Source organism: Sminthopsis crassicaudata, chromosome 2 (assembly GCF_048593235.1).
Source record: "Sminthopsis crassicaudata isolate SCR6 chromosome 2, ASM4859323v1, whole genome shotgun sequence".
Classification (NCBI taxonomy): domain Eukaryota; kingdom Metazoa; phylum Chordata; class Mammalia; order Dasyuromorphia; family Dasyuridae; genus Sminthopsis; species Sminthopsis crassicaudata.
This window is the reverse complement of record NC_133618.1, coordinates 94,919,924-94,947,468: the sequence shown is the minus strand read 5'-3', so window position 1 is coordinate 94,947,468 and position 27,545 is coordinate 94,919,924.

Below are 27,545 nucleotides of genomic sequence, written 5' to 3'. Positions count from 1 at the left end.
GGCTACATAGCATTCACTGAATTGTGAAATACCTTAAATAATCCCAAATTGATCCCTAACACAAATCCTATTTTTTTAAAATTCTGATATTTTTCTGGTGATACTATGTGACTGAACATCATGAAATATCATTTTATAAAAATGTCAAAATTGCAAGCAAACAGTTAAGAGAGAAAGTCATTAAGTTATTTGTTTTTTAGCCATGACTAACACTTCATGATCGCATTTGTGGTTTTTTGGGTGAAGACACTGGAGTAGTTTTATATTTTCTTCTTTAGCTTATTTTACAAATGAAGAAACTGAGGCAAACCGTGTTGTGACTTTCCTAGGGTCATATAGCTTGTAAGTGTGTGAGAAAGTACCGTGTTTCCCGATAATAAGACACTGTCTTATTATTTTTTTGGGACTAAAAAACACCAGAGGGCTTATTTTCAGGGGAGGGCTTATTTTATCCTCCATCATGCCCCTTTTATCCTCCATCATGCCCATTTTAGCCTCCATCATGCCCCTTTTATCCTCCATCATGCCCATTTTAGCCTCCATCATGCCCCCTGAGTGCTTATTTTATTCTCCATCGCTTACTGAACTTACCGAGTTTTTAGATGGTCCTGTCTCAGCTCTACTCCGCGGCGCTGCTCTCAGTAGCGCCAGCAAGCAAATCACCAGGGAAGAAGAGGATGACGCGCTCACTGCTGCAGCTCTGATTGGATGCAGCTCGGAGCGCGACGTGCGTTTCACCCGGGAGGGGAGGGCGGCGCTGCTTACTGAAGGTACCGCTACGCAGCATATAGCGCAGGGGATCACCATGATGACCGTTTTCATAGTAAGTTCGATAGGGCTTATTTTCGGGGGAGGGCTTATTTTAGCGGAATATTAAAGAGTATGTGGGTGTCTTATTTTCAGGATAGGTCTTATTATCGGGGAAACACGGTATTTGAATTCATGCCTTGCTGGCTCCAAGCTGCAGTTCTCTATTCATTTGCACTTAGATTCCCTTATTAATGCTCCAGTCATAGACAACAACATATTTTCAACAAAGGTTTGTATTTGGAATATGATTGACCACATACTAACTCTTTTATAGAGATTTTTCATGAGGTATGAATTGCTCTAACTTTGTATTAGTATTACCACTAACTTTAGAATTATCTGATTCTTCCCCTGAAACAATTCATATATCAATATCCTTCTAAAACTATGTCACCTATTACTTAACAAAAAACTTCACTTATAGAAAATTATAAACTATGGTGAACTGACAACTTCTTTTCATATGATTAAGTACAATATTCTTGTTTAATGTCCAATTCAGTGTACTTCCTCTTTGAGTGTGGAATAAATCAGAAGCAAGTTGACTATTGGAAAAACAGGTTATTAAGTGTTATCAGTTGTCCCAACTTGGGATCTAATGACTTCAAAGCATTAATAAATCAAAACTTTGAATTCATTTAAGCAGAAGGTTGCAACACATTTGACCTAAGACGTCCCATAACAATTACTAAGTGCCCTTATACATATTTATTGGTCAGCTTTATTATTCATTTTTATCAAACACATCACTATAGCTAGCAAGTTAGATCCCTTGCATAGAAAACCTATGTCATATTGAATAGAAACTAGCTTATACTTCATTGTATACCTCATTATGTTTGAACATATTAAGTACTTAATAAATATTTGATAAATGAGTGAATAAAATTGAATGTGAAGTGGTGGTTGTGACAAATATTGACAGATAGATAATGGAAATTAGGGAAATAATGAATAATTATATTGGACTTTGTTTTATAATTTTTGCATTATTTCCATTACAATTTTTCCCATTACCTTTCTGTGTGTGTATGTGTGTGTGTGTGTGTGTGTGTGTGTGCAGGTACCTATATGCATATATGAATGCATATTCATATATATGCATGTATTTATACACTCATGCATGCATACACATACAAAAATACATATATCTCAACCTTATAAGATGATCTTACTGCCATCAACTATTAGGCATAGTAGGAGAACAGAAATCAATATGATTTATAAGTTATAAGTCATAAACTCAAAAGGATGTTTTGCTATTCTATTTTTGCTAGAAATTTTTACCACTGTGTACACTATAATCCTCTGAAAAGGAGGTACAACTTAGGTTGGTATTTCTATAACACATAGAGATCAGTAACACTGATTAGAAAACTAAATGTCCTATATAGTAAGGAACTCAATTAAAATGAATTTAGCAAAGAATGTTTTTAAAACATGCTATGATTTTTAAACATTCTCTAATAATACATTTTACTTTGCAAAAGAGAATATGAGTTATGCAGAGGACAGATAGGTTTTTCCATTAAGAAGCAATTAGTCATATTTATGAACACAGCTAATCAAAAGCTAATGCAAGAATATATTTTTGATTTGAAAAGTTCTACATAAATTTGTGATATCCCAAAATAAACAAATAAAATTAAATCTAGTTATAGGAATTCATGATTCACTGTATATTCTTATGTAACAACGCTATTAAATTATTACATTATATAGAGCAATTTATACCAGAATGCATCATATGATTCTTTCCTTTAATTCTCACAATAATCCTCTAAATTAGGTAGTGCAAGTATTATATATGACCATTTTTTAAAATGACGAACTCAAAGCTCCTCAACGTAAGTAACTTGCCAGAATCATCTAACTACTATGTGATAGAACAAAGAGCCTAATTGATGTCTTATGACTCTAAATTTGGTGCTATTTTTTTTTTTTGTACAGATCGCTTCTTTAAATAAGCTAATTTTATGGGTATTGGAGAAATAAAAGGATTAATCCTCTCCCCACCTCCCAAAGTAAAACAGAGTCTGAAAATAGTATATTTCCTTTTTTAAAATACTACAATAAAATAAATTTTTTTAAAAAAATTTCACTAGAAATTCCTTTGGGTCACACGAAGATGATGATAAATTTCATAGATTAATACACATTGGTACTTCACTAGATCCAGAATATCATAGATAGGTATTCCCCTATTAGAAAGAGCATTGCTTTATAATTTCTTCTTTACTATGAGATAATTATCTATGTCTTTCAATAAATTCTCTATGAGAAAATCCATTCTCTATACAGAGATCACTTCCTTGGTATTATTATTATTATTATTTTGAGGGAAGTAGTGAAGGATTTTAGGGCACATATATTTTCTTTCACTGTTCTGATTAATGATTCATTAGCCTGTGCCACAATTTTAAGAGGAACCCAGTCAAGTTCACTTATTTCCCAGTTCTACTCACTCTACAAATTTCATTTCTACTTCCTACATGGAAGTCTTGCATGCTTCCTCTCCACCTCTCTTTTCCTTTATGTATCTCCATCCCCCCTCCCGCCCCTTACAATGTGAATTCTTGACTACAAAAAGTGTCCTGTTTACTTTTACTTGTATCCACAACACTTGGGATATTGCCTGGAACAAAGTAAGCATTAGACAAATATTCTATGATTCATCTATCTATCTATATTATCAATATTAAAATCATCATCACTTTATGTATCACTTTATAATATTTTATTTGTCTCTTTATCTATTATCTATTTGTTTATATATTTATCATCTGTCTTTCTACAAGCTACTTACTGATTTGCCTGAGACTTTAAAATCATAATCCTCTTTGATTCAGACATACAGTAAGAAAAGAGCATTAAACTTTCTATAAAACTGATTGAAGTAATTATGAGCAAATTTCATTTGAAATAAAATATTTTTAGATCCAAACTTTAGTTTGTAACATTTTGTCAGGAAGAAACTGTTTTGTGGTGATTATAGTTAAAACTAATAATGAAGATGATAATAATAATAGATACTCATAAATTAATGCTTCAAATACTATTTGCATATATTTTCTCAATTCATCCTCACAACAGCTCTAAGAGATAAATAATAAATAAATTATTTGTTATACATATTTAAAAAATAAGGAAGCAGGTTTTAATATGTCAAATGACTTGCCTAATGTTACAAAGAAAATGTATTCCAGAGACAAATGTCTCTCATAATGTCAAATCTAGTATTTCTTCTTCCATATCCCATTGCCTTTCTTGAATCTAACATTTTGCATGAATTTCTAAGTAAGAGAATGATTATGGGTATAAAGTAATTTGGGTTGTTTAGATTGAAGAAATTTTATAGATAAATTTTTTTTTTCTCTCTTAGTATGAATACTCCTAGTCAAATCTTCTCTTCTGAATTGGTATTAAGCACAGGGTAAACTTAAATGTAAGGTTGCAATGCCAACTAATCCTCCCAGATACAGGAATTGGCCTAGGAAGTCTTCTTTGATGCCCAGGAGTATTATTGAAGTTACTCTGCAGAGTAGGGAAATCTTCAATTTGCCCTATTATAAATATCATTTCCCTAAATTCAATTTGCCCTATTATAAATATCCATTAAAGAGTACATTTATTTAGTACAACATTCCCATCTCTAGTAACAAAGAAATCATGTCATTCAAGTAGGAATTTCTATGTGGCAGAGGATGACTTTCTATTAGAGGAGGAGTATAAATTCCATTCCTTCATCCAGGAACTATAATTGAATATTTATTTTTTAAACATATTTGTTATTTGCTTGTGGCTATTGTCAATTTTTTCCTTAGGGGTAGGCATATTTTGATACTTGAAATGGCTCAATAATACTATTTTCTCATAGACTTTGTTTTTTTCTTCTTTGTAAATATCCTATTACTGAAAAAGAAATTTTAATTCCAAAGTTTTATTTACCTATTTATAATTCCTTACTAGTATGAATAATTTTTCTATATAATATAGATGAAATGTGGGGAAATGACAACATATATCTTTGTATTTGTATAATAAAGAAAACACCTCCAAAAAGAAGTTCATTTTGTTAATAAATAAGTTTTCCTCATTAATTCTTTTTACATGGAAATTGATTTCAAAATTTTCCAGGTTATTGTGATCTCATAAAAATGTAACATTTTTCTTCATTTCAATTTTTAATATGTGTGATTTGTAGTAATGTGTTGAGGTTTTTGTCTATCCATTATTACCAACTTATTGCATGAATCTGATCTTTATAGGAATCTGATTCGTATAAAACGAAACAGGAATGCTAGGAATATATGACTTATATCCCTAATTTTTTTTATAACTATATTTCCCCTAAATAAAGAGGAGGCAGGAATTGATGTTTGGAAGATACCCTGTTGAAATAGAAGAGTATTGAGTGACCAATATACTTAGCTCACATTTCATTAGAGTTGTTTAGCTTATTCCTCTTTTGCCATTTCCTTTTTGTATGCAACCTTCACTATGTTGTCACTAAGGTGATAGATTAAGAAAAAAATAAAAATTGGCAAACTTTTAATTCAATTTTAATTTGGGTCATTTAAAATTGAACTCAGCCAAACAAACCAATTAATTGAGTATTAGAATAAATCATTTCCTAAAATGATTTGTTTTCATTGAATTTCTTCTGTAATTATAACTTTTAGATACGATCATGTTAATGCCTTCTAAACTTATCCCAATGGTGCTAAAATCTGAATAATTTCTGAAAAAAAAAAGATTGAGTTAGTGTAGTTTAACAACAAATAAAAAGCAGAATTTGAAAAGGGCAGAAAAACCTAAAATTGAACAAAAGTCTCTTTCATCCGTACTCCTCACCTTTCTTTAAAGTTAAATCACAGTTGCATTTAAAAAGGAGAATAACAAAGATTCTTTGATGATTCATTTTTGGAAAAGGTTCATAGTGAAAAGCAGAAATCTTAGAATGCTACATTTAAAAAAAAGATCTAATTTATTTATATTCTTTAAATATTGATTTTAAAAATCTGGGTACATCTCTGTAATATAAAATTAATTTATCAAATAAAAGACTCAATGACAAATGGAGTCCATGACTTCACTGCAATCATTTTTAAACCTCTGACATATGTTTTAATAGAAACAGTAATAACTATGGCTTTAAGATAGACTATAATTATTCTGAGGGAAAGAATTTGTTTTCATTTTCTCTTTGTATTCCAGAGTCTGGAATATGCCTTGTATATAATTCATGTTTAAGTAATGTTCTTATATTTAATTAAATAGAAGGTGTTACATGCATCTCACTTTTATAGAATTTTTGGTAAAGCTAGATTTTCCCATGTTCTCTTTAACAAAAGATCTGTGGGGAGATGAGGAAAATTCTTGCTTGGGGAAAATATGCTGTACAACTGAGATTGACACTTCTTTTGGGGGTACACATCCTACTACCTATCTCCTATGAAATGGTGTGTTTATAATGAGAGATATCAACAATGTATTATATATAACAGCCCATTTTATTAGCTTATATCTAAGAAAAGATCTGTTGATACATTTCTTTCATTTTCAGATAACTTTGGTTTAAAAGTTATCAAATTTTTTTTCTCTTTATTTTAAAAGTTTCCTTACTCCTTTTGTTATTTTGTGAAGCTTTTTGTTGTCTAATCAATGTAGCTCAATTTTCAGGATATACAAATAACCTGGGCTATTGTTTTAAGGAGATTCTCTCTCTCTCTCTCTCTCTCTCTCTCTCTCTCTGTCTCTCTGTGTCTGTCTCTCTGTGTCTGTCTCTCTGTCTCTGTCTATCTCTGTCTCTATCTCTTTCTCTTTCACTTCAATGTCCTCTCAGTCCTTTTCATCTGTATTTTTTCCTCAAAATATTTTATATACATATAATTTATATATATATATTTATATTTATATTATATACATATTTATATTATATATATATATAATTTATATAATCTCTATCTCTATACACACACATATAAAGACAGTTTTCAACATTCATTTTATAAGATTTTGTCTTCTAATTTTTTTCTCCCCTTTTCAAAACAGCAAATGTTTTGATATAATTTAAATATGTACAATCCTTCATCCATAATTTTTATTATAGTTAGACTTGAAGTCTTAGACCACTATGGATATTACAGACATTATAATTCAAAGTTGTTCTTTGAGCATCTAATTTGAAGTAAACATTTTGAATTTACATATTATACATATATACATTTATATACACACACACATACAAACACATACACATACACACAAAACACCCCTCAACTATCAAAATACATGAAGGGAAAGAAGAGGATATATTCATTTAAATCTGTAACAGAGAAATAATAGGATATTAAAACATTAAAATCTATTTTTATGAAGATTAGAAAGCTAAGGCCCACAAAGATTCTCTAGCTATTTTACCTATTTACTGCCACATATTTTCTTCCCCTTAGAATGTATTTCCCATAATGACTTTATCCTTTTCAAGGCCATTGAATCATAGTATCATATACTCAGAGTTTGAAGATATACAATAAATGAATCCAATGTTCTTATTTTTGTCAATGAATATAAATTTAGTCTCCAGGAAGTTCACAGTCATTTATCTAGGTTCACATAGATAATAAGTATCCGAAGCAGAAATTGAACCCAGATCTAACTGATTCCAAATTCATAGCCCTATGCATGAGTCATACTCATTTGCTTTCTTTTAAGAATATAGATTACATTTTCCCACAAATATGACTCAGTAAGAAATAGACATTCTTTCAACATGTGTTCTCTTGAGGAATAAAGAAATATAGGGGTGATTTTCAGAAATACAGATAGTTTTGGCAAAACATAATTTTTTTGGACAAATAGTCTGTACTATTTTCAAGCCTGACAAATTTTTATTGGATTTGATTGAATGGAGGCTCAGGCAGGCACTATATCAGCGATAGTGTACTAGGCTTTCTCAAGAAAGTTTATGACTTCACTAATAACAGAAGGCTGACTCCTGTCCATTTGGGAATTATCAAGCATAGCATAGCATAAGAGATACCCTAGGAGAGGAGAAATACAGACACAAATTCTCATCTGGCCACATTTCTGAGGATCATTATGTTTGGAGAGACCCAATGAGACATGACCACATCATAGAAGTCTCCTGGGGATGTTGACAATTAGAGCACACCTCCTATGCCTAGGGCATTTTATAAAAGCAAATATGTAGTAGTCAATCTGAATCTCCTGACTAAAAGATCTACTTTTCTTTCTCCTTATATCTCCTATTATGTACTGTTCCTGTATGTGAACAATAATAGCACAGTCTTAAGTCAGCAGCAAGCAACTTCATGATATCACTTTTCTTATTGCTAAAATATTTCATAATTTTCAGTTTGCTAAAATGCCTGTAGACAACATTCTGACCAGATGATTTATAAGGTTAGTCACTGGAGAAAATTTGTATTCATATAGAGAAAGAAAGAATTCTGTAACAAAGAAATATAATAAATAATTAGAAATGACATATTAACTGATTTATCTTGATTGTTCATTTTTTTCCTTTGGATAAATTTGATAGTACTTATTTTTTATATTTTATCCATAAAATGCAAGAAATTATTTAGAACCCTTTGTAGCAATGACAAGTAGCAGGGATGCAAAGATAAAACATAAAACAGAGCCTAATCTCAAAAGATTAAAATATATTTTCATCCAATCAATTGACTAGGAGAATTTTAACAGTAGTTTGAAAGGTTTAAAGAAAAATAACAAAAAGTAAATTATAGAATGGGTTTTGCTCAACCCTTCCTTGTCTTGTATCACTCAGCTCTTTGTGAATAATGTAAATGTGATTCCATAAATATGTGTATAATCATTTGTACATATATTTTATATAGACACATATGTACATCTATAGAAAGGTACATGTTCTTGTGTATATATGCATATGCCTATATGAATATATATTTTTACTTTGTACTTAATTGTTCTTCAAAATTTTCTTTTAAAATATTGTTTACTTTTTAGTGGTACAATATTACTGAAAATTGTAATTTCAGTGTATCATACATGGATTTATGAGAAATTTATGAGAAATTGGCATAAGCCAATAATTGAGTGGTTTACAATAGAAATCCATTCAAAAGCAACAACAGAATGGTACATAATGTTAACAAAACCACCTTTTATTTTCTCATTATAAGAAGAGTCTCATGTAAATATTTAGTCCAATCAAAAATTACTCTATGGATGGTGGTCAATAGAGCCTCTAGGAATATTAAAGGATATATGCATATGTGTGTATGTCACACACACACCCCCACACTTTGTCAAGAGAGTCAGAGCAAAATACCAAGTGGAATATCCCAAACAAGTTTCAACAACCAAGAAAATCTTTGACTTGTTTCACATGAAAAATTTGTATTCAGATCTTCATGAAAATTGTCATTCATATAAATACTTCCATAAAAGAAACAATTCAGTAATCTTCAGTCATTAACATCCCTTGAATTTTTGTTTATTTGAGGGCAGATTGTTACTTGCTAGAATCTCTCTCTTTCTTTTCTCTCTCTCTCTTTCTCTCTCTCTCTCTCTCTCTCTCTCTCTCTCTCTCTCTCTCTCTCTTTATATATATATATATATATATATATATATATATATATATCATCCAGGGATCTTTAAATCAAAAATGATATTTTAAATTGGGTTTCTGAGGGAGATTTGTTTTTATGTTACACCTTCAGTTTATAGGAATTTAAGAATCCAACAGTATTGAAAGACTAAGTAAAACCATACTTATTTTCATAAACTATTAATAAACTATTAATCTGTCACTTTCAGTGACTAGGCCTACAGCTTTTCCCCTTCAGCATTACAGTGGACTAGGATTATATATTGGGCACAGACATTGATCCTGAAACTACATGTGAGTAAACACCCTGATGGCAATAGGCATTTTTTCTGCTCAATGAGCTAGCATGTAAATGCTGTGTATTGCTGCTTAGTTGCAATTCACAACTGATAAACAGCAGGTATGACTAGATGATAGATTGAAGTACTATCTCTAAGTATTGATAGAATAACTCTGTCAGAAATAGATGTCACTTTTAAAAGAAATATCTACTTAAGACAATGATACACTTCTAGTCCAATTATATATCAATAATGACAATGATGATGGTAGAATTTATATTGTAATTTAAGGAATGAAATGATAATAAAGTTTACATGTGTTCTCTCATAGCAACCTCCCATAGAAATCCTCATAGCAACCCTGTGAGATAGATGTTCTTATTATACCCATTTTATTTTTGAGACTGAGGGAAGTAAGTCACACAGCTAATGAGTTTCTGAGGCAGAATTAGAAGCCAGATCTTGCTGATAATAAATCTATAGTGTTCTGCCCACAATATTTCCTAAATTTTCACTATGCCTCTAGATGCACACATGTTTGATAATCACATTTCATGAATAAATTTCTTGTTATCTATGAGAGAATAACCATATGAATAATTCCTTTTCAGAAATTTCCACAGAATTTCAGTGTTAGAAGGAACTGCAGAAGGTGCCTAATCTGACCCATTCCTGAACACAAATCCTCACTGCAATATTTTTTAACATTTATTCATGTTCACTTCACCATCCAACTTTTCTTTAAAAACTTTAGTAAAATTCAGGGATTTTTGAGTCACTTTATTTTACCCTTTACTAGCTTTTATTGTTGGATTTTTTTTTAAATCTCCATGCTTTACATTACTTTTTTATACTTTTCATCCATTGTTTCTAGTTCTGCCTTCCAGTGCCAAGATTAAATCTTTTATGTGACAGATTTTCAAATATTTGAAGATAGGGATGATGATTCCATAATTCATTTCCAATCTAAATATCTCTTTTTTCTTCAAATGATTTTCACTCTTATGACTACATATTAAGTCTCTTCTGATCCTGGTCATCTTTACTTGTATGATCTCCAAATTAATCTCCCTAAAATATTTCTTATAGAATTGAACACACAAAAAAGAATCTCTTGTCATGGGGGTGGAGAGATAATAGCAAATTAATTCACTATTAATATAGTAATAGATAATAATTATTTAATTCATATATCTTGAACATTTGTATCTTTAATAGTGATATGGAATTTTGATCAGGGAACAGAATGAAATATAATTATTAGTTTTTGTTTGTTTGTTTTCTGTAGTATGTTGGATTTGCCAAATGTTATATACTATTCATGACCAATAAAACTAAAATGCAAATCAAATGTAAGAATTCAAATCACTACTCATCAATATGATAAAGCAAAAAGTTGAGGAAACAATTGTTCATCTATATAATGAAATATAGATTTAGATCAGCATCTTATTTCTACTACTAACATTCGAAATGGAATTTATATATAAGAAATCGTAGAATAAAGGAAGAAATGAAGAGGATGTCTGAAATATATTAATGATTATTTTGCTAAAGGATCATGCAAGAGATAAAATACAAAATAATTATTGTTATTTATATACATTTTAATTTTTGAATAATTAAAAGTAGGGGAGTGGATATTTAATACATTTGATAAATCCATAAGTATAAGGAATTAACAAAAATGAACATAGTAAATGGCATTTGCCACATTGTGATAATAATGTCCTATGATGGAAAAAAAACAACAGAAAAAGAATCAAAAAAGTAAAAATATAGTCCCATATTGTATTACTTATATAATCTATAATGAGGTATAATAGCTAGAAAGGTTTTGCAAATGTAAAAAGATTTGCCAATGTAAATTTTTGTGATTAAATAAAGTCTTTTATGAGGCATTTCTCAATATATGCTTATTCATTCTTTAGACTTACAAATGAAATGAAAAATGCCAAATGTTTGCCTATCTCAAATCATACTTATAACAAAATCAAATGGACAGATTTTGATCTCCTCTTAATATATTGAAATCCTTTTTTACTTAACACTAATTTTATACACACACACACACTCTTTCCCCCTCCTTCAGCCATTAGACAGATGTTTATATATATATATATATATATATATCACACATATATACATATATATGTATATGAATGATAACAGATATATATTATACCAAATGCTGTATATAATATAGATTATATCATATTGTGATATACATGGTAATATATTCAATATGTTATATACATATATAAACACATGAGCATACATATACATGGGAGAGACTGTGCTAAGGACTGAGGGAATCAAAGTTAAAAATTAAACTTAATAAAAGAACTCAAGAGAAGCATAGAAAAGTAAACAAGCAAAATTAGATATTATTTAAAGGTTAACCTGTTTCCATCTCTAGATGGGAAAACAATATCTCTAACTCTTAAGAACTTTGTCTGTTACTGAGGCAGACAGATTGGGACATCACATGCATGGTGAGTGTGAATGTGAATGGACTCTAATGTAATAATATCAAAGAAAAAGACATTAAGGAGTGTGAGAAAGTTTGTACTGGAAAAAGAAGAAAGGGGAGGCATAATGACACAAATGAGATCATATGAAGAGGCACAAAAAACCTGTTAAAATCTAGGGAAAGAAGGACAGGGAATGAATGATATCAGATATATATTATGCCAGATAACATATGATATAAAAATTTAATCTTTCCAAATAGCTACATGAATAAAATAGATCAATGACTTGAATATGCAAATACAAAAGTAGAAAATGAGAGGGTGAGAGATTCTTAACCACAGCAAAGCAGCAACTAAGACCCTCAGTCCTGGCTCAGCACAGGAGCAAATCAATGGGGCAGTTTTTATTCCCAGATCAGAAGACAAACTCTACAAAACCAGGCTGTTTCCTGAAAAGAGCAGGCAAAGCTAACCCTTGCAAATACAAGGGGCCTTTGTGCCCAAACCCAAAGCACAGAGCTTTATCCCAAGTGCAGAGGTCAACCATAAAAGCAAAAAGGAGGAAATTCCCAAAGAAAAGGAGAGAAAATGAGCAAGGAACAGAAAAGAACCTTGATCATAGAAAGCTACTATTGTGACAGGGCATACCAAAACATGAACACAGATGAGGCTCAAATGTGCACAGAAGAAATCTCAAAAGAGTGATTTGAATTGGCTTCAATATCAAAAAGGCTTCTTGGAATTGCTCATAAAAGACTTTAAAAGGCAAATAAAAGAGAAGGAAGGAAATTGAGAAAGGAAATGAGAGTTATGCATAAGAGAGTCAACAGCTTGGAAAAGGAAGGAAAACAACTGTCTGAAGAAAACAACTCTTTAAAAAGTAGAATTAACCAAATGGAAAGCTGACTGAAAAAATTACACATTACAAACTAGAATGGGGCAAATGAAAGCTAATAACTCTATGAGACAGCAAGAATTAGTGTAGCAAACTAAAAAAAAAATGAAAAAAATGGAAGAAAAAGTGAAATATTTTCTTGGAAAAATAGCCAACATGAAAAATAAATCCAGAACATTTTAAAAACTATTGGCTTACTTGAAGACAATTAACAAAAGAAAAAAGAGCATGATACCATTCTTCAAGAGATCAATAAGGAAAACTGCTCCAATATTCAAAAAGAGAGAGAAAAATGCTCCTGGAAAGAATCCATTGATCACCTTTAGAAAGAGATACCACAAAGAAAACTCCAAGGAATATTTTTGCAAAACTCCAAAAGTAAAATCACAAGGAAAAAAATTACTACAAGCTACCCAACAAAAATAATTAAAATATCAAAGAGCAACAATCAGAATTACTCAGGATCTGACAGCTTCTACAATAAATGTTCAGAAGACCTGGAATACCATATTCCAGGAGGCAGAGGATCCAGTGTTACAACCAAGAATTAATTATCCAGGATTCGACATTGTATTTGAGGGGAGGAGATAGAGTTTCTTTTTTTTTAAATAATTATAAATTTTTGACAGTATATATGCACGAGTAATTTTTTTTTAATAACATTATCCCTTGGATTCATTTTTCCAAATTATCCCCTCCCTCCCTCTACTCCCTCGCCTAGATGACAGGCAATCCCATATATTTTACATGTGTTACAGTATAGCTTAGATACAATATATGTGTGTAAATCCAATTTTCTTGTTGCATGTTAAGTATTAGATTCCGAAGGTATAAGTAACTTGGGTAGATAGACGGTAGTGCTAACAATTTACATTCACTTCAAAGTGTTCCTTCTCTGGGTGTAGTTGTTTCTGTCCATCATTGATCAACTGGAAGTGAGTTGGATCTTCTTTATGTTGAAGATATCCACTTCCATCAGAATACATCTTCATACAGCATTGAAGTGTACAGCGATCTTCTGGTTCTATTCATTTCACTCAGTATCAGTTGATGTAAGTCTCTCCAAACCTCTCTGTATGCGTCCTGCAGAGCAATAATATTCCATAACCTTCATATAACATAATTTACCCAACCATTCTTCAATTGATGGACATCAATTCATCTTCCAGTTTCTAGCCACTACAAAAAGAGCTGCCACAAACATTTTGGCACATACAGGTCCCTTTCCCCTCTTCAGTATTTCTTTGGGATATAAGCCCAATAGCAGCAATGCTGGGTCAAAGGGTATGCACAGTTTGATAACTTTTTGGGCATAGTTCCAAATTGCTCTCCAGAATAGTTGGATTCTTTCACAACTCCACCAACAATGTATTAGTGGCCCAGTTTTCCCACATCCCCTCCAACATTCATCATTATTTCTTCTTGTCATCTTAGCCAATCTGACAGATGTGTAGTGATATCTCAGAGTTGTCTTAATTTGCATTTCTCTGATCAGTAGTGATTTGGAACACTCTTTCATATGAGTGGAAATAGTTTTAATTTCATCATCTGAAAATTGTCTGTTCATATCCTTTGACCATTTATCAATTGGGGAATGGTTTGATTTCTTATAAATTAGGGTCAGTTCTCTATATATTTTGGAAATGAGACCTTTATCAGAACCTTTAACTGTAAAAATATTTTCCCAATTTGTTACTTCCCTTCTTGTTTGCATTAGTATTGTTTGTACAGAAACTTTTTAGTTTGATGTAATCAAAATCTTCTATTTTGTGATCAATAATGAACTCTAGTTCTCCTCTGGTCATAAATTCCTTTCTCCTCCACAGGTCTGAGATGTAGACTATTCTCTGTTCCTCTAATCTATTTATGATCTCATTCTTTATGCCTAAATCATGGACCCATTTTGATCTTATCTTGGTATATGGTGTTAAGTGTGGATCCATATCTAATTTCTGCCATACTAATTTCCAGCTTTCCCAACAGTTTTTTGTCAAATAATGAATTTTTATCCCTAATGTTGGTATCTTTGGGTTTGTCAAAGACTAGATTGCTATAGATGTACCCTTTTTTGTCCTTTGTACCTAATCTGTTCCACTGGTCTATTTCTTAGCCAATACCAAATGGTTTTAGTGACTGCTGCTATATAATATAGATTTAGATCAGGTACTCCTAGACCACAATTCATCTGACTTTTTTTTCATTAGTTTCCTTGCAATTCTCGACCTTTTATTCTTCCATATGAATTTTGTTGTTATTTTTTCTAGGTCATTGAAATAGTTTCTTAGGAGTCTGATTGGTATAGCACTAAATAAATAGATTAGTTTGGGGAGTATTGTCATCTTTATTATATTCGCTCGGCCTATCCAAGAGCAATGAATGTCTTTCCAATTATTTAAATCTGACTTTATTTTTGTGGCAAGTGTTTCAAAATTGTGCTCTTATAATTCCTGACTTTTCTTTGGTAGATGGATTCCCAAATATTTTATACTCTCAACATTTGTTTGGAATGGAATTTCTCTTTGTATCTCTTGCTGTTGCATTTTGTTGGTGAGATATATAAAAATGCTGAGGATTTATGTGGATTTATTTTGTATCCTGCAACTTTGCTAAAATTCTGAATTATTTCTAATACCTTTTTAGCAGAATCTTTGGGGTACTCTAAGTATACCACCATGTCATCTGCAAAGAGTGATAGTTTGATTTCCTCGTTTCCTACTCTAATTCCTTGAATCTCTTTCTCGGCTCTTTTTGCCAAGGCTAGCATTTCTAGTACTATATTGAATAGTAATGGTGAGAGTGGACAACCTTGTTTCACTCCTGATCTTACTGGGAAAGGTTCCAGTTTATCTCCTTTCCATATTATGCTTACTGACGGTCGTAAATATATGCTCCTGATTATTCTAAGGAATAGTCCATTTATTCCTATACTCTCAAGCGTTTTTAGTAGGAGTGGATGTTGGATTTTATCAAATGCTTTTTCTGTATCTATTGAGATGATTATATGGTTTTTATTAATTTGATTATTAATATGGTCAATTTACTAATAGTTTTCCTAATATTAAACCAGCCCTGCATTCCTGGTATAAATCCTACTTGATCATAGTGTATTATCCTGGGGACGATTTTCTGAATTCTTTTTGCTAATATCTTATTTAAGATTTTAGCATCAATATTCATTAAGGAAATTGGTCTCAGTTTTCAATCTACCTGGTTTAGGTATCAATACCATGTCTGTGTCATAAAAGGAGTTTGGTAGGACTCCTTCATCCCCTATTTATTTATTTATTTATTTTATTTCTGAGGCTGGGGTTAAGTGACTCGCCAGGGTCACACAGCTAGGAAGTGTTAAGTGTCTAAGACCAGATTTGTTCTCAGGTCCCTCTGAATTCAGGGCTGGTGCTCTATCCACTGCGCCACCAAGCTGCCCCCTTAGGGGGAGTTTTATATACCTAGATTCTCACTTCCATAAAATAGAGAAAAAGAAAATCAATGAATTAGGCATGCAACTAAAAAAGCTAGAAAAAGAACAAATTAAAAACCACCAATTAAATATTAAATTTGAAATTCTGAAAATAAAAGGATAGATTAATGAAAATAAAAGTAAGAAGATATTGAATTAATAAATAAAAGTTAGAGTTGGTTTTATGGGGTGTTCAATGTAGGTCTATGACAAGTTTTTGACATATTATTTTCTAGTTTTCCTTGCAAATTTTGTCTAATAATGAGTTCTTATTCAAGAAAGTGGAGTTTGGAGATTTATCAAAATTAAATTGCTATAAGCCTTGATTATTGTGTCATCTGTACCTAATCTATTCCACTAATATGCCACTCTATTTCTTATACAGTACCAAATGATTTTGATGTTTGCTGATATTATATTTATACTAAAGTTTTAGATTTGGAGCTGCTAATTCACCATTCTTTCTATTTTTTTTTTATTAATTTCCTTGATATTCTTGAACTTTTGTTCTTGCAAATGAATATTTTTATATTTTTTCTAGTTCTATAAAATAATACTTGATTGGTATAGTACTGAACAAGTAGACCAATTTAAGCAAAATTGTAATTTTTATTATATTAGCTCAACCTAGCCATGGACAATGAATATTTTCCAAATTGTTTAAATCTGACTTTATAGGTGAGGGAAGTATTTTGTAATTATGTTCATATAGTTCTTGGGTTTTTCTTGGGAGGGAGATTCATTCCCTGGTATTTTAATTTGTCTACTGTAATTAAATGGAATTTATTTCTTTCTCTTGCTGATGGACTTTGTTAGTAACATATAAAAATGTTGATATTTTGTTTGGATTTATTTTATATCGTGTAACATTGCTAAAGTTGTGAATTCTTTCCAATAGGTTTTTGAATGATTTTCTAGGATTATCTAAGCATATCATCATATCTGCAAAAAGTGATAGTTTTATTTTCTCCTTCCCTTTTCTAATTCCTTAAATTTCTATTTTTTCCCCTTATTGCTAAAGCCAGCATTTCTAGTGCAATGTCGCATAATAGTGGTGATAATGGACATCATTGTCTCACCACTAATCTTATTGGAAATTTCACAGTCCTCCTTCTTTACCAATTTTTCCAAATAGTTTACATAGTATAGGAATTAATTGTTCCTTAAATGTTTGATAGAATTTACTTGTGCATCCATATGGCCCTAAAGATTTTTTCTTAGGGAGTTCATTAATGACTTGTTTAATTTATTTTTCTAAAATGGGACTATTAGAACATTTTATTTCCTCTTATGTTAACCTGGACAATTGATATTTTTGTAAATATTTATCCATTTTGGTTAAATTGTTAGACTTGCTGCCATAGAATTGAGAAAAATAGCTTCTACTTATTGCATTAATTTTTTTTTTCATTGATAGTAATTTCTCCCCTTTCATTCTTGATGCTGGTGATTTGGTTTTATTCTTTCCTTTTTGTGATCAAATTAACCTAAGATTTATTTATTTTATTCATAAAACCAACTCCTAGTTTTGTTTATTATGTTAATTTTCTTAGTTTTTATTTTATTAATTTCTCCTTTGAATTTCAGAATTTCTAGTTTGATATTTAATTGGAAGTTTTATTTTTTTTTCCTTTTTCTTGTTTTTTTAGTTGAATATCTAATTCTTTGATCTCTTTTTCTATTTTTTTATGTAGCTATTTGGAGATATACATTTTCTCCTATTTGTCTACACCCTATGGTTTTGGTATACTGTCTCATTATTGTCATTCTCTTGGTTGAAATTATGGATTGTTTCTGTGATTTCTTTTTTGATTCACTCATTCTTTAGAATTACATTATTTAATTTCCAATTGGTTTTTAGTTTATCTTTTTCTGGCCTTTTATTGAATATAATTTTAATTATATTGTGGTCTGAAAAAGAAGCATTTACAATTTCTGCCTTTTTGCATTGATGGTGTTTTTTTGTTTGTTTGTTTGTTTGTTTGTTTGTTTTGCTTTAACACATGGTCAAATTTTGTGTGGATGCCAAGTACTGCCAAAAAAAAAGGTGCATTCCTTTCTGTCCCTATTCAAGTTTGCCCAGAGTTCTATCATATATAGTTTTTCTAGGATTCTTCTATTAACCTCCCTGATTTCTTTCTTGTTTATTTTGTGGTTAGACTTGTCTGATTCTGAGAGGGGAGGGTTGAGGTCCCTGAATAAAACAATTTTTCTGTCTATTTCTTCATGTAATTGGCTTAAAACATTCTCTAGAAATTTGGCTGCTCTACCACTTAATGCATATACATTTAGTATCTTTAGTACTTCATTATTTATGGTATATTTTGTCAAGAAATACTTCCCCCCCCCTTATCTCTTTTAATAAGATCTATTTTTACTTTTTCCTTATCTGAGATCAGAATTGCTAACCCAGTTTTTTGTTTTTTGGGTTTTTTTTTGTTTGTTTGTTTTGGTTTATTTGTTTGTTTGTTTTGGTTTTTGGTTTTTTTACTTCAGCTGAAGCATAATAAATTCTGTTCTAGCCTTTTAGCTTTACTCTATATGTGTATCTCTCTGCCAAATGTGTTTCTTGTAAGCAACATATTGTAGCATTTTGTTTTTTAATCGACTGTAATTTGCTTATATTTTGTGGGAAAGTTCATACCATTCACAGTAACTGTTACAATTAGCAACTCCATATTTCCCTCCATTGTTTCCTCCCTTTATACACTTTTGTTCTCTCTTTCTAGTCAGTCTTTAGTCATGTGATTTTTTTTTACCTACCCCATCCACTACCTTATTTTCTATCACCCATCTCCCTTCTCTTACTAAGTCTTTTCTTTTTTAATTCACTCTACCCACTATCTTATTTTCTATCATCATTCTGCCCTTCTGGTGCCTTTTTCCATTGTGTTTCTGCCCTCCCTTCTAGTCTATCCCTCCCTTTTTTTCCTTTTTCTTCTACTTCTTTATGGATTTAAATACATATCTATACCCAACTGAATGATTAAATTATTCCCTCTTAAATCCAAAACTAATGATATAAAGCTTCAATCAATTCTCTTTCCCCCATGGATTTTAATGTCTTTTGCACCTCTTTATGTGAACTAATTTTTCCCATTACATCTCCCCTTTCCTCTTTTTTTCAGTAGAGACTTTTTTGTACCTCTTGAGGGGACCATTCACAACTACATCCTCAGTCCATATGATGCTCCCCCACCTCCATTTGCATCAGTGATACATACAATTCTCAAGAGTTGCAGATAGTATCTTCCTATCTATAGATGTAAAGTTTAACTTTTAAATATATTTTCGCCTGTTTACTTTTTCATGGTCCTCTTGTGTACTGTGTTTGTAGTTTAAATTTTCTGTTTAGTTTAGTTTAGTTTTGTTTTGTTTTCAATAAAAATGATTAAAAGTCTCTTACTTCATTGAAATTCCATCTTCTTCCCTGATAGATGATGCTGAGTCTAGCTGGGCAGTTAATTCTTGTTTGTAATCCCAGGTCCTTTGTGTTCTAGAATGTGACACTCCAGACTCTGATCTTTTATTATATAAACTGCTAAATCTTGAGTAATCCTGATGATTGCTCCTTGATATTGTTTTTGTCAGGCAGCTTGCAGTATTTTTGCTTAAGATTATAGTTCTGGAGTTTTGAAACTATGTTCCTTGGGGGTTTCCTTGTAGGATCTCTTTCTAGATGTGATCAGTGGGGATTTATTTCCCCCTCTGTTTCTAGAATATTGGAGCCGTTTTTTCTTTTGTTTTTGTTTTTGTTTTTTTTGTTTTGTTTTGTTTTGTTTTGTTTTGTTTTGTTTTGTTTTAATGACACTTTGCGGAATGCTATCCAGGCTTTCTTTTTGATGATGGTCTTCAAGGTAAGCCAATGATCTTTAAATTGTCTCTTCTGAATCTATTTTCTAGGTCGGCTGTTTTGCCAATAAGGTATTTCACATTTTCTTTCATTTTTTTCATTCTTCTTAGTTTGTTTGAGCCCTTGCTGTCTCACAAAGTCATTAGCATCCATTTGCCATGTTCTAGTTTTTAATGTGTGATTTTCTTTAATTATCTTTTGTATATCTTTTTCCATTGGGTTTATTCTCCTTTTTAAAGAGTTGTTTTCTTCAGACATTTTTTCCTTCTTTTTATAAACTGTTGACTCTCATTCATACCTCTCATTTTTGTTCTCATTTTTCTTCTCTCTCTATTATTTACCTTTTGAGTCTTTTATGAGAATTTCCAATAAGCCTCTTTGGGCTTGAGACTAATTTATAACACTCTTTGAGATTTCTTCTGTGAATATTCTAATTCTAGTTAGAGTTTGTGTTTTGATCTGACCTGTTACCACAGTAGCTTTCTGTGATCAAGGTTCTTTTCTGTTTCTTGCTTATTTTCTTTCCTTTTCTTTTGGAATTTCTTTTCTTCTTTTTTCTTTTCTTTCTTTCTTTTCTTTCTTTCTTTTTTATTTTTTTATTTATTTTTTATTTTTTTACTTTTAAGGGGGAGATTTGCTCCTGGGGTAAAGGTGGTGATGCTACAAGCTTCCTATTGAGCTCTGAGCCTTGAGTTTGAGCACAGGAGCCACTTGTGTTTTTAGTGGGTATCTTTGCCAGCTCTCTTTAGTAAACAGGCTGGTTTCCCTGCATTGCTTTCTGAGCTGGGACTGGAAACTGCCCTACTTATTTGCTCCTCTACTAAGCCAGGACTGAGGGTCTTAGTTGCTGATTGGCATGTTAAAGACTTTCTCACTGCTTTCCCAGAGTCTATAAAAATGGGTTAAATACCCTTTTCACCCCAGTGAGACTGACATTTCTTGAAGTTTGTTCAGTCTATCTTGAGCTGGAAAGTGGTTTTGTTCCATCAGACTCTATTCAGAGGCTTGGTTTTACATGGTTTTTGAGGGAAACTGGGAGAGCATGAACAGCTTTCTGACTTTATTATACCATCTTGGCTCCACTTCCAGAGCTTTCAGTAGGAATTTCTGAGGAATAAGTGAAACACATGCAAAATTTACAAAATATTGCCCATAAATATTAATTTTTTTCTTTGAAAATACAAAGTTGCCAGTGAGTTAATAGAAATGAAACAGGTTTTCATAAAGTATACTGTTGATGTCAGCAGCTAATTTCATGTTTTAAAATTTCTAGCACTAAATGATTTTGAAATTGTGCAATTTTTATTTTTATTTCAAAAAGTATATGGAAATCTTGTACTTCATGTCCTTCATAATGTCCTCAGATGACACCTTCCTGAAAAGGGAAGAATTAGTGACTCAAAAAATAATTGATACCTTGAGGATGCTATTATTGTGTTGATATGGAAAATGCCATAACTATGTAGATTAAAAATTGATATTTTAATTGCTTATATTATTTCAAAGTTCTTGTAAAACAGATCTATTCTATACCCTAGAAGCCTTCCTCTGATTTTAATGAATAATATTTTATTAAAGGAGACCAGCCTAGCACTAAACTGGCTCTTTCCCCTCACAGTATGTTCCTACTTCTTTTCTTGTCACACATTACATGAATGATATCTTAAGTAATTATTTTGTACCTGAAAGTCTTGGTAATATATTATATTCTACTTATACTTTCCATGAACTCTCCATTGCACTTTCAGTCTGCTACAATTTTGATGCTTCCAACCTTAAGATGAGATATATTCCTTCTATTTTTATCTTTTCAATATATATCACTAAATACTCTTGGGATTACTTACTTTTTGTATGTTTCATAAGACATCAAATGAAATCCTATATTGCTTCTCTCTACAATCTTTTTCACTACTTTTGTCTCTAATGACTTGTTTAATCTCTCATCCTCCTTAGTAAGTTTTTTCAAGTGAATTTATATAGTTTAACTGACACAACTCTTTCTTTGATAAGCAGATCAAGTGTTTATGACTGACATGGTTTATAGGTTTTGTTTTCTTTTCAATGCAAATGACTTTACTGGGAGAAATTTTGCATTAAAATGGAATTGTATGATAAAGTACATGATCATTGAAAATGATATTTAATATTTCAAATTCAATTCAGCCCACTTATTTCCTCCTATTCATTTATGGGCCCAGTTTATTTTCCTATCTATATGTATGTCCAAAAGATGTAATAATGATGAACTAATTCACTAGGCATCACATATAGAAATTTTATAGACATGAAGAAATGTGTATACACATATATATACTGCAGTGAGTATAGTCTTACAAAAACATATATTAATAGATAGATAGATAGATAGATAGATAGATAGATAGATAGATGTGGATCTGTGTAGAGTGCTAGAACTTTGGAGAAGTATACTTGAAACAAGGATACTTACAATAAGGTGTTAAATCGGTGGAATTGATGATATGATGATTCTTTAGCATACATATACTTAGTACTTAGTACATACTAAGTACGTTGATATAATGGTTCTCTAGTTCACACATACATAGTGTATTGTAATGATATAATCATACCAAGGTATTTAAGGGAAAAAGACTAGAAATGAGACATTCTTTCTTTGATCATCTTCCTGGTGGGTCTCCTGCCTCCTGTACTCCTCTACTAATATCAAGAATGAGTCAGTAAGAGTGAACAGACTGTGAAGCAGACAGACTGTGAAGGAGAGACTAAGTGAAGGAGAGTGTGAGAGTGAGTGTGCTCTAGCTCAATCTCATACTCGAGACTCAAGAATAAAGACTTTAGACTCTATTCCTGACAATCCTCATGGTGACTATCCTGCTGAAGCCAAGGCCTATCCAGACATCCTCCAGAAAACTAGCCCGAACATTATAGGTCTGTGTATATGTGTATGACCTGCAACCATAATGTCCCAAAAGTCTTAGTGCAGTTCTAAACTATTAGATCTAATATTAATCAATTTAATCATTTATTAAGTGCCTTACTTTGTGTAAAGCACTGTATTAAGCAGTGGAAATACAAAAAGATGTAAGAAGTTTCTGTCATCAAGGAGCTTATAAATGGAATAAAGAAGGCAACATGCAAACATATACAAAGGGAGTCATATACATAAATAGTCAATAATTAAAAAGTGAAAGGCAATGAGAAAGGCTTCCTGTAGAAAGCAGGATTTTAGATGAAACTTAAAAGAAGTCAGGAAAATCAAAATTGTAAAGGGAGAGTATTCCAGATATAGGGGAAAAATGGAGAAAAGACCTTGAATTATTACACACACTCACACACATGTGTATATGAATATATTCATACATATATGCATATACTATGTGTGTCTACACAGATAAATAATAGAGATTATCAAGCCAATCTCTTTTGAGTATTTATTGATTTCACTCAGCAGAATTTTAATACCATATCATACTATCATCCCCAAACAGAGGCATATACAGAATATTTCCATCTGCAGAGAACCCATTTTCCATTTAGACTCCAGAGAATAAACTAGGTCTCTGGAAAAGACTGTATTTCTTATATGTTTTATTTGATGTTGATAATCAAAGGATCGTTAAGCAAAATAATCTCTATAGTCATATCTAAAAGAAAGACTGTTGTTTGATTTCAACATATTCAAGGGAGATACCTTTTTAAAGAATATTCTTTAAGGATGAGTTTTTATTCTATTGGTTTAAATGTGTTGATTTTTTAAAAAATAATCAACAAACAATAACTACGAAAGTGTTTATATTATACCTGTGAGACCATGAGAATATGATGTGCTGTAGTAAGTAACCTTTGAAAGCTTGCTTATTCCCTTCTCATATTGAATCATTTATAGAAATGTTAAAAATAGACTAATAATTGTTTTCTCTTCTCAATTGTTTATTTTTCTTAGACTTTTTAAAATCATCCACTTCTTTTTTCTGAATTACTTTGGAACCTTACCCTCTTTAAGATATTTTTTAAAGTGTTTGTTTACTCACATTAAAACTGTACTTTCATATTTTAATGTTTATTTATAGAAGGTGTTGGATATTGTGTAAAAATCAGAAGATCTGGATTAAAGATTCTCTTCCACAGGGTAATGTGACCCTGGAAAAATCACTTAATCTATCATGGAAAAGACAAATTTATAAGACTACATTGCAAAAAAAATGTCAATAAAGCACTTTCACAGAACAGGAAACATATTGCTTTCTCTATGAAATGCAAGGTCAGAATTAATCTTATCTTATTCTCAGATAGCATACCATAGGATGAATTAAAATATGTCAATGATGGAAATTGATTTCCATAGTAATACTGAAAAATCCGCTATCATTAAAAGGGATGCATAACATTAGGAATAAGATTATGAAGTTGTATTAAAAACTTTTAATATAATTAGTTCTCTGATATTATCTGTTTGATAATGTGAAGATCACCTATCATCTGTGTGCCTCATTTTCTTTGTACAACAGTGAAATTTTTACCTAGAGTACTATTTCATATGCTTGTTGTAGTTCCAAATATATGAATGATTAAGTCTTTTGAAAAGATAGTATTATGGTCTATTGCTATTACCTTACTTTTATACATTACCCTTTATCAATTTTCATCACTAATCACTCTTGGTATTACTTACTTTTGGTAGATTTCATATCAGTTTGTATTTTGTTTTATTTTCCTTCTCAATGTTTTTTACTTTTTACTGCTTAACAAAAATATCAGTGGATTTTAAGGGGATTTTTTGCATTACTTTTTTGTAACTAATTAACATCAGTTAAATTGTAAAAATAGCAGAAAATGTAATATCTTTAGTATTATTCATTTCTTTTTAAGAGTCAGCAGTTTATTTAAATAATTTGTTTTAGCTATTTTCATTATGCATTACATCTTCTCATCTTTTAATTAACCTCAACCTCATGATGAATATTATTTTAAAACAAATTTTGTATTGAAATTATATTTAAAATAACTGCAGACAACATAAAATACTTGGGAGTTTACCTCCAAAACAAATCCAGGAATTATATGAACATTAGTAAACAAAAAAAGACAATGGAGAAATAATAGTTACTCAGGTACAGGCCAAGCCAATAGAATAAAACCAACAATTCTACTTACATTAATTTACCTATTCAGTACCAAAAAGTTAAACTACCTGAAATGGTTTCATAAAGTAAGAAAAATAATTTAAAAACATCTGAAAGAACAAAATGTCAATAATATTAACTGAATCAATAAAAAAAATGTAAAGGAAGATGACTATGCAGGTTTCAAATTATATTACAAAGTACTAATCATCAAAATAATGTAGAACTAGATAATAAACAAAGTGATGGATTTAAAAAAGGAAATTAGGTATATAGTGTACAGTAGAAAAGGTCTATTGTAATCTAGTATTTGATAAATCAAAAGATTAAGCTTTGGGGGAAGAAGACCTTACTATTTTAAAAATATTACTGGATTGATAGAAACTACATCTCACCATGTATCAGGATAATTTCAAAAAGGGTACATGACATAGACATCAAGCGTGATAATATATACATAAGGAAACACAGGAAAAAAAGACTATACTAATACAGTTATCAAACTACCAAAATTCAAGATATTTGAGCAAAAAATAGTGACTCTGGCCCTGACTCTGAACATAAGATGTTGACAGTATCCCTCTTCCCCAGAAGCAGAGCTCATCTTTAAAAAGAACAAAATAGGCAAAAAAAAATGAGCAAAACACAGAAAATAACTCTAACTATGGAAAATTATTATGGCAACAAGTAATATCAAAACATATACTCAGAAGAGGACAACAGTGTCAAAATTTCATCATGTGAAGCCTCAAAATGGAATGTGAATTGGTCTCAAGCCTAAAATTTCTTCTTAGAAGAAACTCAGAAAACAACTTAAAAAATAAAATAAGAAAAAAAATGGGAAAAGAAATGAGAATTATGTCAGAGAAAGTAAACAACTTGGAAATTAAGGACAAAAACTGACTGAAATAAACAATGCCTTTAAAAAATACAATTAGTCAAATGGGAAGAAAAATTCCTTGGAAAAAAAGCAATTCTCTGAAAAGTAAAATTGGCCAAATGGAAAAAGAAGTAAAAAAGTTAACTGAAGAGAATAATTAGGCAAACAAAATCAAAAGAATGAAAAAGAAAATGAAAAATACATTTTTGTAAAAAAGAACTGATTTGGCTTATACATACATACATACATGCATACATATACATGTGTGTACATATCCAGGAATGATAATTTGAGAATTATTAGACTAACTGAAAGGCATGATCAAAAAAAGAACCAAAAAGGAAGAAGGAGGACAAAGAGGAGGGGAAGGAATAGGAGGAGGAAAAAGAAAAACAAGAGAAATAAACAGTTGGAAATCATTTTTCAAGAACTTATGAAAGGATCTATTGATTACCTCCTAAAAATATTGAACAATTAAAACTCTAAGAAATATTGTAGCCAAATTCCAGAATTATCATGTCAAGGAGAAAATACTTCAGACATCCAGAAAGAAACAATTCAAATAATAATGAGCCATAGTCTCTATATTTTAACAGTCTCTACATTAAAGGATCCAACTGATTGGGATGTGATATTCTAGAAGACAAAGGTATTTGGATTCCAACTAAGAATCAACTACCTAGCAAAACTGAGCATAATGTCTCAGAGAAAAGATGGATATTCAATAAAATAGGGGACTTTAATTTTTTTGATGAAAACAAACAGAACTAAATAGAAAATTTGATTTTGAAATACAAGACTCAAGACGCATACAAAGGTAAACATGAAAGAAAAAAAAAAAAGCAATAAGGTTAAATTATGTATTCCTGTATAGAAACGCTTAAGAATTGTCTCTCCTGGAGAGCAATTAGAAGGAGTATACAAAAACAGAGAGTATAAGTGGAATTTGTTGTGATGATATAAAAAATTAAGGGGGTAAATAAAAAGGATTGTACAGGAAGAAATGAAAAGGAAAGGCAAAATAAGGTAAATTACATAATAAGCATAGAAAGAAATATTACAGTAGATAGAGAAAAAAGGAGATAATGAACACTGTTTGAATTTTATTCTCACTGGATTTGGCTCAGAAAGAGAATAACATACACACTTAGTTGGGTATAGAAA